The 12,271-nt window shown below is 33.8% G+C and overlaps 1 long non-coding RNA gene across 4 annotated transcripts; it reads right to left on the bottom strand.

The window, feature by feature from the left end:
- Positions 1 to 8,067: 8,067 nt before the first annotated feature.
- LOC145132146 (uncharacterized) lies at positions 8,068 to 9,972 on the bottom strand. Of its 4 annotated transcripts, none has more exons than XR_013717889.1 (4): positions 9,106 to 9,972; positions 8,835 to 9,010; positions 8,626 to 8,769; positions 8,068 to 8,546 (listed from the first exon to the last, which is right to left on the bottom strand). It is a non-coding gene; the product is annotated as an uncharacterized LOC145132146 (long non-coding RNA). The 4 variants fall into 4 exon arrangements; XR_013717887.1 differs by having other exon boundaries at positions 8,068 to 8,769; positions 9,106 to 9,295; positions 9,359 to 9,972; XR_013717888.1 differs by having other exon boundaries at positions 8,068 to 8,769; positions 9,106 to 9,295; positions 9,420 to 9,972.
- Positions 9,973 to 12,271: the final 2,299 nt, after the last annotated feature.

The raw sequence follows: 12,271 nt of genomic DNA, 5'->3' as shown, positions 1-12,271 counted from the left end.
TAAATATTGGATGCATAAGATATTAACAGTAAATCAGAAGTGGAACCTAAGATTCATTCGAGTTTCATGCTGAGGAGGAATATTATAGTCCGACAAAGTCAATTTTCAATCGATCATTTCATCGAACACATTGTCTTCAAGGATTAAGTGTGAACTAAAAAGAGAGTCGATAACCAGATGATCGTGCATCAGAAAACAGAGAGTTACTTACGTGGTATAATTTTTTTTGGAAAATTATAGAAAATGTATATGGTGTCGATAACCTTAAAAACAATACCTTCCTCTTTATCGAGAAAATTTCGAACCCAAAAACCTTCCTCCTCCTGATCGAGAAAAATCTAAACCCAAAAACCTATAGATTAACACATTCAGTACATGAAGAAGAAGACACAAGAAAATTGAAGTCGTTTCAAAATCGGAATGGGTAAATTTGTGGATGTTGATTGTTGATTTTGAAAGGCATGAATGGAATGCATAGTATAAATATATAAATTGAGAGATGAATTAGGATTCCTGATTTATTGGGATAACAACCGAGGTTTTAAATTAGGATCCCTAATTTTTGGGGATGACATCTGTTAACAAAAGAAGGGAAGATGAGCGGGAAAACAAATTTTGGGTTAAACAAAAAGAGGACACGTGGCAAAATGAAGTCTAAAAGAATGACAAGTGGCATGTAGGAGTGGTTTTTATTAAGTACGAAGATTTGTTGTTGGCCAAAATGGGCCATAATTTACCTTCTCCACCTTTTTTTTGCTTTTTGTCAGATGTGGAGAGGTTTTTGGTTTTTGTCATATGTGGAGAGGCAAAACAACTTGCACCATTCTTGTATCATTTTTTATTATTTGTTTACATGTTGAGCAGTAAACCGTAAGAGTTAATTTGAGGCGGTAATATAAGTGTAATTTTGAAATGAGGTGTCAAAGGTTTCTGTTATATTTTTGCGCTTTGGTAAAAGGGATAAACAATTTCTTTGGTGGGTTTGTGAAATATACAGTACATTAGTGTTTAAAAACAAAGAATGAGGTTGTACTCAGCAAAACCCAACTAAAAGGGATTTGAGGAATGTACATGCATTACGGTTATAGTTACAAACAAACTCAAAGATTGAAGTTCTACACATAAAATCTAAACAAAACGATTTTCTGATAATATGTGAATTGAAGATGGAATAAAAGCTTCTTTCTTCCTCAAACTTGTTGAACAAACCCGAAAACATAAACAAAACATATCTGAAAGGGTCTTGTACATAGAAAATCGTCAACTAAAAATGATTTTCTTGGTAATATGAACTGAAAATAAAATAAAAGCTTATGGAGATTTATTTTCTCCTCATCTTGCTCAATAAATCATCAAAATAAGATGAAGTAACGTGAAACCCATAAAAACTTGTTTTCTTTTTTCAAACTTCTAAAGAGAACATCAAATAAACAGCAAAAATTTCTTTTCTTCTCAAACTTGTTGAAAAAACCCCAAGATATAAAAAAAAAATGCATCTGATAGGGGTTTCTTCTCATAAAACTTTCTTTTCTCTTCAACTTGCTCAGCAAGCCATCAAAATATGAACAAGAAACAAATCTGAAAAAATTTCATTTTCCTTATCTAAGCTTCTAAAGGAAGCACTAAATAAATAACTTGAATGAAGTTGTACAAAGAAAATTGCAAACTAAGTGTGATTTCTTGATAAAAGCAACTGGAGATAGGGTAATTAACGACGAAAATTCCCATTCTTCTCAAGTTTCTTGATAAAACACCAAAATATAAACAAAGATGGGTTAAGAACTCATAAGAGCTTCTTGCTTCATGACTTACTTAACAACCCATCAAATTATAAATAAAACAATAGAATCGATAAAGTCTTTTTAAACTAAAGGGATGCTCAGATGAACTAAAACGAAGCATATTTAAATATATGAGCAAAAACGAAGCAGATAAAAACAATGGTGAACCAGATCTTGGCAAGAGCCAAACGGATCTGAATAAATGGTGCTAGACATGAACAGATCTGAGCATACCTGAGCTGAAACGCAGCAGATCTGAACAAATCTAGGCAACAACGTGATGGTAGCTGCTCGTTCAAGTCGGGGATGGCGTCAAATGATGCAACATCGACTCCGACCACCTGCTCTAAGGAAGCGCTCCTACGCCGGAGGAAATCTGCGAGATCACAAAAGGCAAGGTCGTTAGAACCGCCCCCAGGGATTGTACCTGGGAGTAACCTCCGATGATCAAGTTAGATCGGCTGGTAGGGGTAGGATGGTTCTCCTTAGCTTGAGAGAACCATCTTAGTGTTGGGGGTGGTGTATGGTGGCTGAAGGCGGAGGGTAGCGGCTGAGCCACCCGGCCAGAGTCTAGGGCGGCGGTTGAGCAGGGGGAAGATCCCTCTCCATGGAAGAGATATTGTTCACTTTATAGGGGACAATTAGGTCAAGAGTAATTAAGTCAGGCCTTGAGCCAGCCCAATTCAGGCCCAATTAGCAAGGAGTTGGGCAAGGCTGCCTGGGGCGCCGGGCGCACACCAGGCAAGGATGGCGGACACGCACCATAAAAGGCTGGTAAGGGATCGTCAGGCAACAAAAGAACGTCGACCAAATTAACAGACGAAATCAAATATCAATATTATATATAAAGCAAGTGGGTCCTACTGTCTTTAATAATTTATTATTTACATATCAGACCCTATGCTTTTAATATGATTTATTTCTAACCCTATGTAACTAAATAATATAATTTATCAAACATTTATGTAGTAAAACAAAGTATAAATTACGTCGTTAAATATGTATCAACGATACGGGTCAACATGAAAAATGGAATATTTTGGTATTATTTTGTATAACCCTTACTTTTATCAAACTTACACTTTATAACCATGTTGACAATTTATTAAAGATATACGATGTAAATTAGAATATTATTAAACTACGTCGTAAATGGGTTATGATTGTAAAAATAAAAATCAAACATTTTGTACAAATACTGTTGAGTCTATTTAAATAATTATTATTTTGGATTAAAATATGATTGTAAAAATAAAAATCAAACATTTTGTACAAATACTGTTGAGTCTATTTAAATAATTATTATTTTGGATTAAAATATTATAAATGTTAATATTTATAAGTTAAGGGGAGCATTAGGAAAATAGTTTGACTATAAATATAACTCATATTTTTACTCATTTCCTACACCATTCTTCTCGACACTCTCTCTCGATATACAAGTATTTTAAGTTACTTGTTAGTCATATGTAGCTAAAAGCGGTGACAACCGTCAACTAGGGTTGACAATTCTCGACACGACCCGTGACACGACACGAAATAAATGGGTTTGGGTTGAGTTTTTCAACCCGCCAACCCGTTTATTAAACGGGTCATATATGAGTTTCTAAAAAAATAAACGGGTTGACCCGCCAACCCGTTTATATTTAATAAAAAAATTATTTTATTTTTAAATGTATTTATGTATCAAGTATTAATATTTAATAAGTATTATATAATATATACCATTGATTCATAGACAATTTGATTGTTTTGACATTTTCACTCGTGGTGGATGGTCTAAGGTTGTAAGTTGTAACCTGTAAGGCTAAGTCTGTAACATGTTTTTATGAATGTTTTTAATTTTCATTTGGATGTTTAAGACTTAAATGTCTAAAATTCGGATATGTTTGCATCAACCATCAAAAATTTATTTATGTTTAATTGTCAATTTTATTTATGGAATCTGACCCACACGAATCCAAATCTGACCCACGAACCCGTATAAATAAATGGGTTGTGAGTCATATATGTGTTTATGTTCCAAACCCGCCAAACCGTGACGTGTATATTTAAATGGGTCGTGTTAGGGTTGGCATATTTTGACCCGCCAACCCGCGACACACCAACCCGCGACACGCCAACCCGAACACGACATAATTGCCAGGCCTACCGTCAACTTTGGGTCAAACAGAGTCAATAAGTCAACTCGTTCAACTCAACTGGTACTAGTATGTTAGGATTTACGCAATGTTTTCCTAATCTTCCTAATATACAACTTACAAGTATGAATACAAAGTACCTCTCTGGATTTTCCAATAAGGGTTAGTAATGTAACAAACTTGATAGTTCAGATATATATTATTTGGGATTAAATAATACTCGTAACCCAATGTAGTAGGGTTCATAAAACCGACACTACGGGGCGAAACCATAACAGGGGCTACAAACACCAATCATGTTGTAGGTTCGACCACTTGGGCCGACCTTAAAACAACACCCTCCAAGGTGCAATGAAAGTCACTACTCTAAAGCCTTGGTGGGTAAGTATCCAATCTTACCTGATGCATGAAGGCTCTTTGAATACTATAAGTAGAGGCCTTGGCTCTCCATCTCCAACACAAAATATTAACTCTCTATCCTCTCGCAAGCTTGATTAAAAATCTCTCTCTCTATCTCTCTCCATCTCTCCCTCTCTCTCTATCTCTCCTAAATCTCTCTTGGTAACAAGAACCTCACTTCTAACCTTTCCCATAAACACCCATACCATCCCAACCCTTCAATATGTTGAAAGCCACTCAAAATGGGAGGAGAAAACGAGAAACAACAAGCTAATTTCGGAGTTTTTGCCACTAAGGACAAGTTGACTTCGGACCCTCTTAATCTCGGAGTGGCTGCTGTCTCGGACCCTCTCATTCCGGAACCCTCGCAATCTCGGAGCTCTTTCTATCTCAGACCTTTTCACTCCGGAAATCCAGCAATCTTGGGTCTTCTCTCTCTGGAACCTTATCGCCTCGAAATTTAAGTGGCTTCGAAAGAAATCGCTCCGAAACTGACCCGTCTCGGAAGTCTGCTAAGTTCGCCCCCAACCACTTCGGAACCCCTGATGACTTTGGACTTCCCCTCAGCCTCGCACCCCACTTCGGAAATTTGACAGTTTCAGACTTTTCTTCATTTTCGGAGTTTTTGACTTCGGGATTTCCATCAAACCCATATTTTTCACATCTTAGACCCTCTAACATCATATTTTATGCCCATCTTGAAGCTTTATTTTATATAAAGCACATCATTTTATAAAATAATATCAAGAGTTATAAAGATTTCTATTATTTTATACCTAAAAGTTACTAGCACAAGTGATTCCCCTATCATGACACAAGTCTCCTTTATGTCACTTCTCTAACTCTAGCTAGTACTCCATTGGTCAAATCCTTGTCCCCCTCATAATTCCTCCTAACCACCCCTCCACTTGCTTTACTTCTCCCTTATAATCCACGATCAGGAGATGTTCCTCATTTCCCCATCACTTCCACTAATTCACTTTTCTCTCCAAAAAGAACTCTTACTCCCTCTCTAGCAACGATATTTCCAAAGATTGTTCTTGTGTCTTTTTGGGTAAGTACTTCCTCCAACCTATAATAATTCTACATACTTCTATACTAATCTTGAACCATTTACACACATATTCACGTATTAATGTTCATAGGACCATCAAATCTTCAAGTATTTTTCAAGTGTTCTTGACTTGAAACATCTCATCTACAACCTTCCACTCATCAAGAAAACACATAAGGTGAGTTCATACCCCTCTACTTTTTCGAGATTTCTATGTTTTAGGGGAGAATACAAGTAAAACACAAGAGAACTTGTGTTAATATACAAATTATTAAATATGTTTTCTTACTTTTTGTGTAAAAGTGCTAAATACATGAAATAGTGTTACTACCAAGCTTATGAACTTTTACATGCAAACTTTTGCTAAAAATACAAAACCGTGAAAGATAAGTACAACTATGCTAGATATTCTCATGTAAAAGGCATGAACATAAAACTATAAAAACTAGGATATTTTAAGAAACAATATGATTAATCTAACAAAAATGGTGATAACTAGGTTATGGCACCATCTTTGGTGGGTTTTTGACTAAAAATATGTGTTTAAAATATGGGAAAAGTGAATATACCCTTAAGGGTATATAAGCTTAGGTACTCAAACTCACCATACTACATCGTTTTGTATTATTTATATATATATATATATATATATATATATATATATATATATATACACACACACACACATGGTAATTGTCCAATATTCTTATAAGTCAACTTCTAACTTGATTTACTTTAAAAAAAAATTATAAATTTCACATTTATCTTCCTCTTATATAATTTTCATTTTCAACTATAATATATATAGCCTAGTAGGTGTTCGGCAAAAAGATGTGATGTAAGAGGAAGATAATAGTGAAATTTTGAAAATTTTGAAAGTAAATCAAGTTATGGATTGAAGTTTAAGAATATTATAATGAATATATCAAACAAAACGATGTATTATGATGGGTTTGGGTACCTAAGCTTATATACCCTTAAAGGTATGTTCACTTGTCCCTTAAAATATATAAAGTTAACTTGACATAAAAGTCACAAAAACGTAAAAATAAGTTTTTACGTAACTATACCTCACTATTTTGCCGTTTGTGACGTTAAAGGTCAAAAACTAGTCAAATGAACATTCTCGTAATAAAGATCCGTTTATTTATGCTATATATAAATTACTTGTTATTTATGGACATCTAAGTATACTAGCCCCTATTTATGAAATATACGTATATACTGGGTATTAAAATATCAATTACTACAATAAACTATATAAGTATAGTTTATGAAACTTTAACACTTTTGTATCCTGTTGAGCAAGGTATATATACTAGTCGTTTACCCGTGCCAAGCGACGGGTGTGAATCTTTCATAAAATAGTTTCTAGTGACAATTAGTTTTTTTGTACAAATAGTTTACTACATCTAAAAAATTATTAATAAGATTCATTCTAGCAAATATGAAATCAGTAAGAATAAAAAATGAAGAGTTACAATTGTTTACAAATGTGTACAAACACATGATTTATTATCTTAGTGGTTCATTAGATATTAGTAGCTATGACATAAAAAACGATCATATTAATTTATAGAAGTAAGTTTCACCTAAATGATAATAAAATTTCGAATCGAAGATATAGTAAATTCCTATGTTTGAAAATAAAATAAAAATTATGATATTAATAACAACACAATATAAATAATAATTTATATAGAAACAAAGGACATTCCATTTATTTATTATTTGGTTTTAAAGTGAGATTTCCTTCAAAACCCCATCATTTCTTGGTATTCGGCTGCTCATATGGCTGTAAATGTTGGTGGCAGTTAGATATACTTACTGCAATAGTACGTATAAATACACGCATACAATTGGTCTTTCAAGTCAATACACTTTGCAACACACAACTGTCAATTATGATGCAGAAACCATGCTTCACATGATAATATCCACTACTTAAATCATTTAAAAACTATTTAATGTTTTCACTTCTAGCATTCAACAGATTTCAAATATCTCTATTTATAGTAAAAACATTGTATTAAAAGATAATATACGATGAATGAGACAATCAATAAAATTCAAAAAGACTTTACCTTCCATTGAAACGAACAAATTGCTAGGAAATAAAATAAAACATTACCTAAAAGGAAAATTTTCTTATTTTGAAAATAAACTGAAGACAAACAGTCACAATGGTTTTCATATATTGAATACAAAAGTCATAATATTTTTCACATATAGAAAATAACTATCACAGAGGCATATGGAATTTTGATATTGCTAAGATAATCTATATAAAAAAGATTACATTTTTTTTGCTGCTATGCTTTGGTGTTTTCTGTTTTCCCCAAAATGATATTTTTATTGTCGGTCTAAATAACCAAATTTAAGAATCAGGTAATGTTTACTACCATTTTTTGTGTAGCTGCATAAATAATCCACATAAAAGAAAACATTAGAGACTACAATATAAGGGTTTAAATGTAAAGACTTATGGTGTGGTTATGTGTACAGATGCAGTTGCATTGAATCTAATATAAATTAGGATTGTATTTGGACTCATTTACCCTTACAACAAATAAAGGGATATCAACGGATGGAGTAGATCAACACCTTCTTGGCACCACCCTGCAAATTAACTGGACAATAACAGTATTCTAATTTTCCTAAACTACACTTTCAGCCACAACCAATTGTACAATAACATGAAACCAAAACTTGATTACTTAGATAATGGCAGCATACTTTACCATAAGTACATGCCTACATCACGTTTAAACAAAAAAACTACAAAATTATAGAACTTACATTATTTCAGCTTGTAAACAAATGCTTTCAGATACAAAGGAGGATGGGGAGAAAGATCCTATTAAGAAAATAACTATAAACAACTCAAGGGTAAGAGATTTGTAGACAGCTAAATGAACAGTTAAATGTACCTTCGTTAGAGCTAAATAAACTAATTAGCAGCCAAAATATTTTGGTTAAGGGTCACACGCTCCACCTTAGAAGTAGGGGGGAAATGGAAAAGTCCAGATTCAGAAGCCAAAATGAATAAGATGCAAAATATGAAAAATGAATAACTTCTAAATAATTGAAATTTGAAATCAAAGTTGTTGTCAAATCAGAGATCTTACCCAGATTGGGGCAGATAAGGTGAGATTGCGGATATTGGAGCCTCTAAAGTCACAAAAAAAGGTAAGAACAAAAAAGAAGCACCGGTAAGGAAAAAAAGCAATAAATTTAAAAAAAATAATACCTAAATCGCATGTTGGTTTAGGGTTTGGTCAAAGCTTTTTTTCAAACCGATACCCTTCTGCCCTTAAATCACCATCAGTGAATGTCCTTGTCCCCTATTTTTCCATTCGATACCTCTTTTCCAAATCCAAACGCATACATGAGCCTACAAACCAGAATAGAGTAAAAACCCCAAACAAATTCCAAAGCAAAATAGAGCCCGTATCTAACCTTGAATCACAGACGTAGTTAAACCCACATGCTGCTTTTTGGAGCCCTTATTTAGGAATTTTAGGATTCAAGGTTGAATTATACCTCCTTAATTTGTGCTATGAATCAGTCATCACCAAATTGACTAAGTCGATGCTGCCACCAGAACGCCTCTGGTGACTTCATCTCCACTTTACCTAATTTTCCAAAAATATAGAAATCAACTTCAAGATTTTTGAATCAAAGGAAGTTTAATATGATTTTTAAAAAATAGTAATTTTAAGGGGTTTACCTGCTGTGAAGCTTAAAATAAACAACATGAATGAAATAATCACACTTTGCCAATGCATCTAGGGCTTCGTTGCTGGTCCAGAAAGAGGCAGTAATTGATCAATTGTCTATCTTCATCATCTTCCATTACTGCTCAAGACGACTTCTTTGTGGAGTTGATTTGATCAAGTAAGAACCGAAGAGAATCAAAACTAAAAAAGAGACAATGTTCAAATCAAAATCAAAGATTAACACAAGAAAAGGAAGTAACTGACCTATCTCTCCGTTAGGATTTTCTTCGAAAATACCAACATTAGGTTGTTGAGGATATCAAACCTGCTCACGTAGATCAAGCTGGTGAGCATCTGTTGGTGAAATGGATGATGGCGGGGGTAGGATGCTTTTCCCTTGCATCTCGACAGGTTTATAAAGTCGATGAGAGAGTAGAACTTGAAATGAGTTTTAGGTATGAGAGCGTCTTTGAAAAGTTTTGAATTTTGATATGCACATAGGTAGCCGGGGACTGAGCCCCCGTCCATGAAAGTCATCTCCGGTGCCCTGTTCCTCACACGCATGGAAGTCATCTCCGGGGTGTCCGGTGGTTGTCTTCGTTGATGGCAGTGGAAGGTTGATGGTGGCGGTGCTTGTTCTTGGCTGACGGTTGTGTTTGGGGTATATGGGCGACCGTTTGGTGGTTGGTGCTTCTCGGTGAAGTGGTTTTCAGGCGGCGGTGACTGAGAGAGGTTGGAGATGGCGTGAGTGGTTGTGATGGTGAAGATCTTCGGTCAATTGATTATGGAGGGAGGCTGATGAAATTGGAGGATCGTAAAATATAGGAGGAGAGGGTTCCAGGATAAAGGAGATATGGCCGAGATTAAGGGGAGTTTGATATTGATCAATCCATTAACTCACGGGCTAGATAAGAACTCAACTCAATACCCATTCATCTTCTTTGACCATTTCAAAACGTGCTTCATTCAATAATCTATTGACCAATAAGATTCAGTGTTTTCTAGTGCATAAACCGATTGTAAATAACGCAAAAAAATTTGTATCTCTTAAAATTCAGCAAAACATGCTAAATACTTATTAAGGTATATATATATATATATATATATATATATATATATATATATAATTTTTGTATACTATTTTATTATTATAGAAAAGTAATAACTGTACACACAAGAATTTTCATTACAACGAAACATTTATTATAAACTATAATAGGTATAGTTTATGGGTCATTTACACTATTTTACCATTTTGGGGCGAATAAATAATTATTTAAATGTATAATTATTCTACATTATGAAATTTCTATGGAAAGGTAATATTTCCACTTACTAAAGGGTTTTTCATTTCACTATACATAAACTCGTTGAATCAAATTTTGTGAGTTAAAGTCTTCACCGTACAAATCAGTGTACATACAAAAGTCATGTATTATAACCGGAGTCTCCCGTAAGATAACATGATACTTGTGTATAGATCTATACGGGACTGATAATCCCACACCTAAGCTGCTTATAACAGCTAGACCAACAAGTCTGGGGTGACAAATGTCATAACATTCTGACGCCTGAAGAACGTCGTAACAGACCATCTATGTCGTTAGCACGATTATAATAACTCACATGGGGAAACAACGATACACTTAGTTTACATGAAAACATACATTCAAACGGTTTTATATAAATTTAAAACTGCACATTACTAGTTTAAGTATGGAAATACTTGTACACTCCGGTCTTAGTGTTTTTCTAAGACTAAAATTTATTTTAAGGAAATTATTGGATTTTCTGGAAACAAACACTATCATTTACAAGGAAATGCTTACATTTCACTCATTACAAATTCTTATGAACTCACCAATTGTTGACACTCTTTCAAAACTACTTGTATTCTCAGGTAATCACTAAAACAAGTAACTACCAAGTTTTGAGGATGGGATGCTTAGGCGTCAGACAAAACTCATTTTTATCATCATACTGTAATTGATTTTGAAACATCTAACTCATGCAACAATGTAACATTTTCAATTATATTTATGATGGTTGTGTTTGCTTTGGTCACTATTATTCTCTATGTTATGATACAATACATGAAAGTCATCCACCCCCGGACGTTTCCGCCATCCTGGTTTGGGGGTGTGACAAAGGCTAACTCCCGAGAAGCCGTTGGATGGTTTTATCCGAGAAACATTCGCATATCACTGTTCGTGTTTGTTGTTCTGCGACTAAGTGAGTTTCACTACTCCCATTTTTAAATGTTTGTATTACTTTTGGGAGAGAATACATGTGAAATTATATTTGTTTATTTTTACAAATATGTTATAAAAATGATTATTTTTATATACTCGGTTAATCTCACGAGCGTTACTCTGCTCATTGAAACTAGAATTTTTTAGAGATATACTGTCAATATTCAACAGGTATAATTATAAAGTATATACTATATTTATACAAAACTAAATTATTGTTAATTATTTAGTTATTGAATTAATTACATATACATGAATTGTATGCCCCGTAAACATACTAAAATACACACACACACACACACACACACACACACACACACATATATATATATATATATATATATACTTTGGAAGTGTATAAAATACTCGATATTGTCACACCCCAAAACCTGAACGGCGGAAACGTTCGGGGGCGGAGGACGTCATGTACAGTATCACAACAATGCATAATAATAAACAAGCATCAACATCATCCATTGCATTAATAATATAATTTTTATACAAGTGTGTTCTGCGTATAGTTTATAAGACACCAAAAATATGAATCAAAATAAGAGATGAGTCTTGAACATGCTCCATCTTCTCAAAACCTGGTCATCGGTACCTGTCTACTGGTGACCTGAGAATACAAGTTATTTTGAAAGCGTAGATCAGCATTAAAGCTGGTGAGTTCATAAGTATTTTAGTGTCATTGCTTGTATGAAAGTGTTTGTAAATGTTTGATGTAAATGTTTGTAAGAGTTTGTAGTAAATGTTTGTATCTCCTAGAAAATCCTATATTTTCTACTAAAAGTAACCTTCTACCAAGGCCCAAATGTTATGTGTGTTGTGTTGTTTGTAAAAGTGTATCTTTCCCAAGTATGACTATCATTACCAAAATATAGTTTACATTACCGTTTATGTGAGAAGATCACAATGTGAATGC

Source organism: Lactuca virosa, chromosome 8 (genome assembly GCF_052849685.1).
Source record: "Lactuca virosa cultivar CGN04683 chromosome 8, Lactuca_virosa_CGN04683_v6, whole genome shotgun sequence".
NCBI lineage: Eukaryota > Viridiplantae > Streptophyta > Magnoliopsida > Asterales > Asteraceae > Lactuca > Lactuca virosa.
The sequence above is the reverse complement of the archived record's forward strand: the minus strand, read 5'-3'. Positions and strand labels throughout refer to the sequence as shown.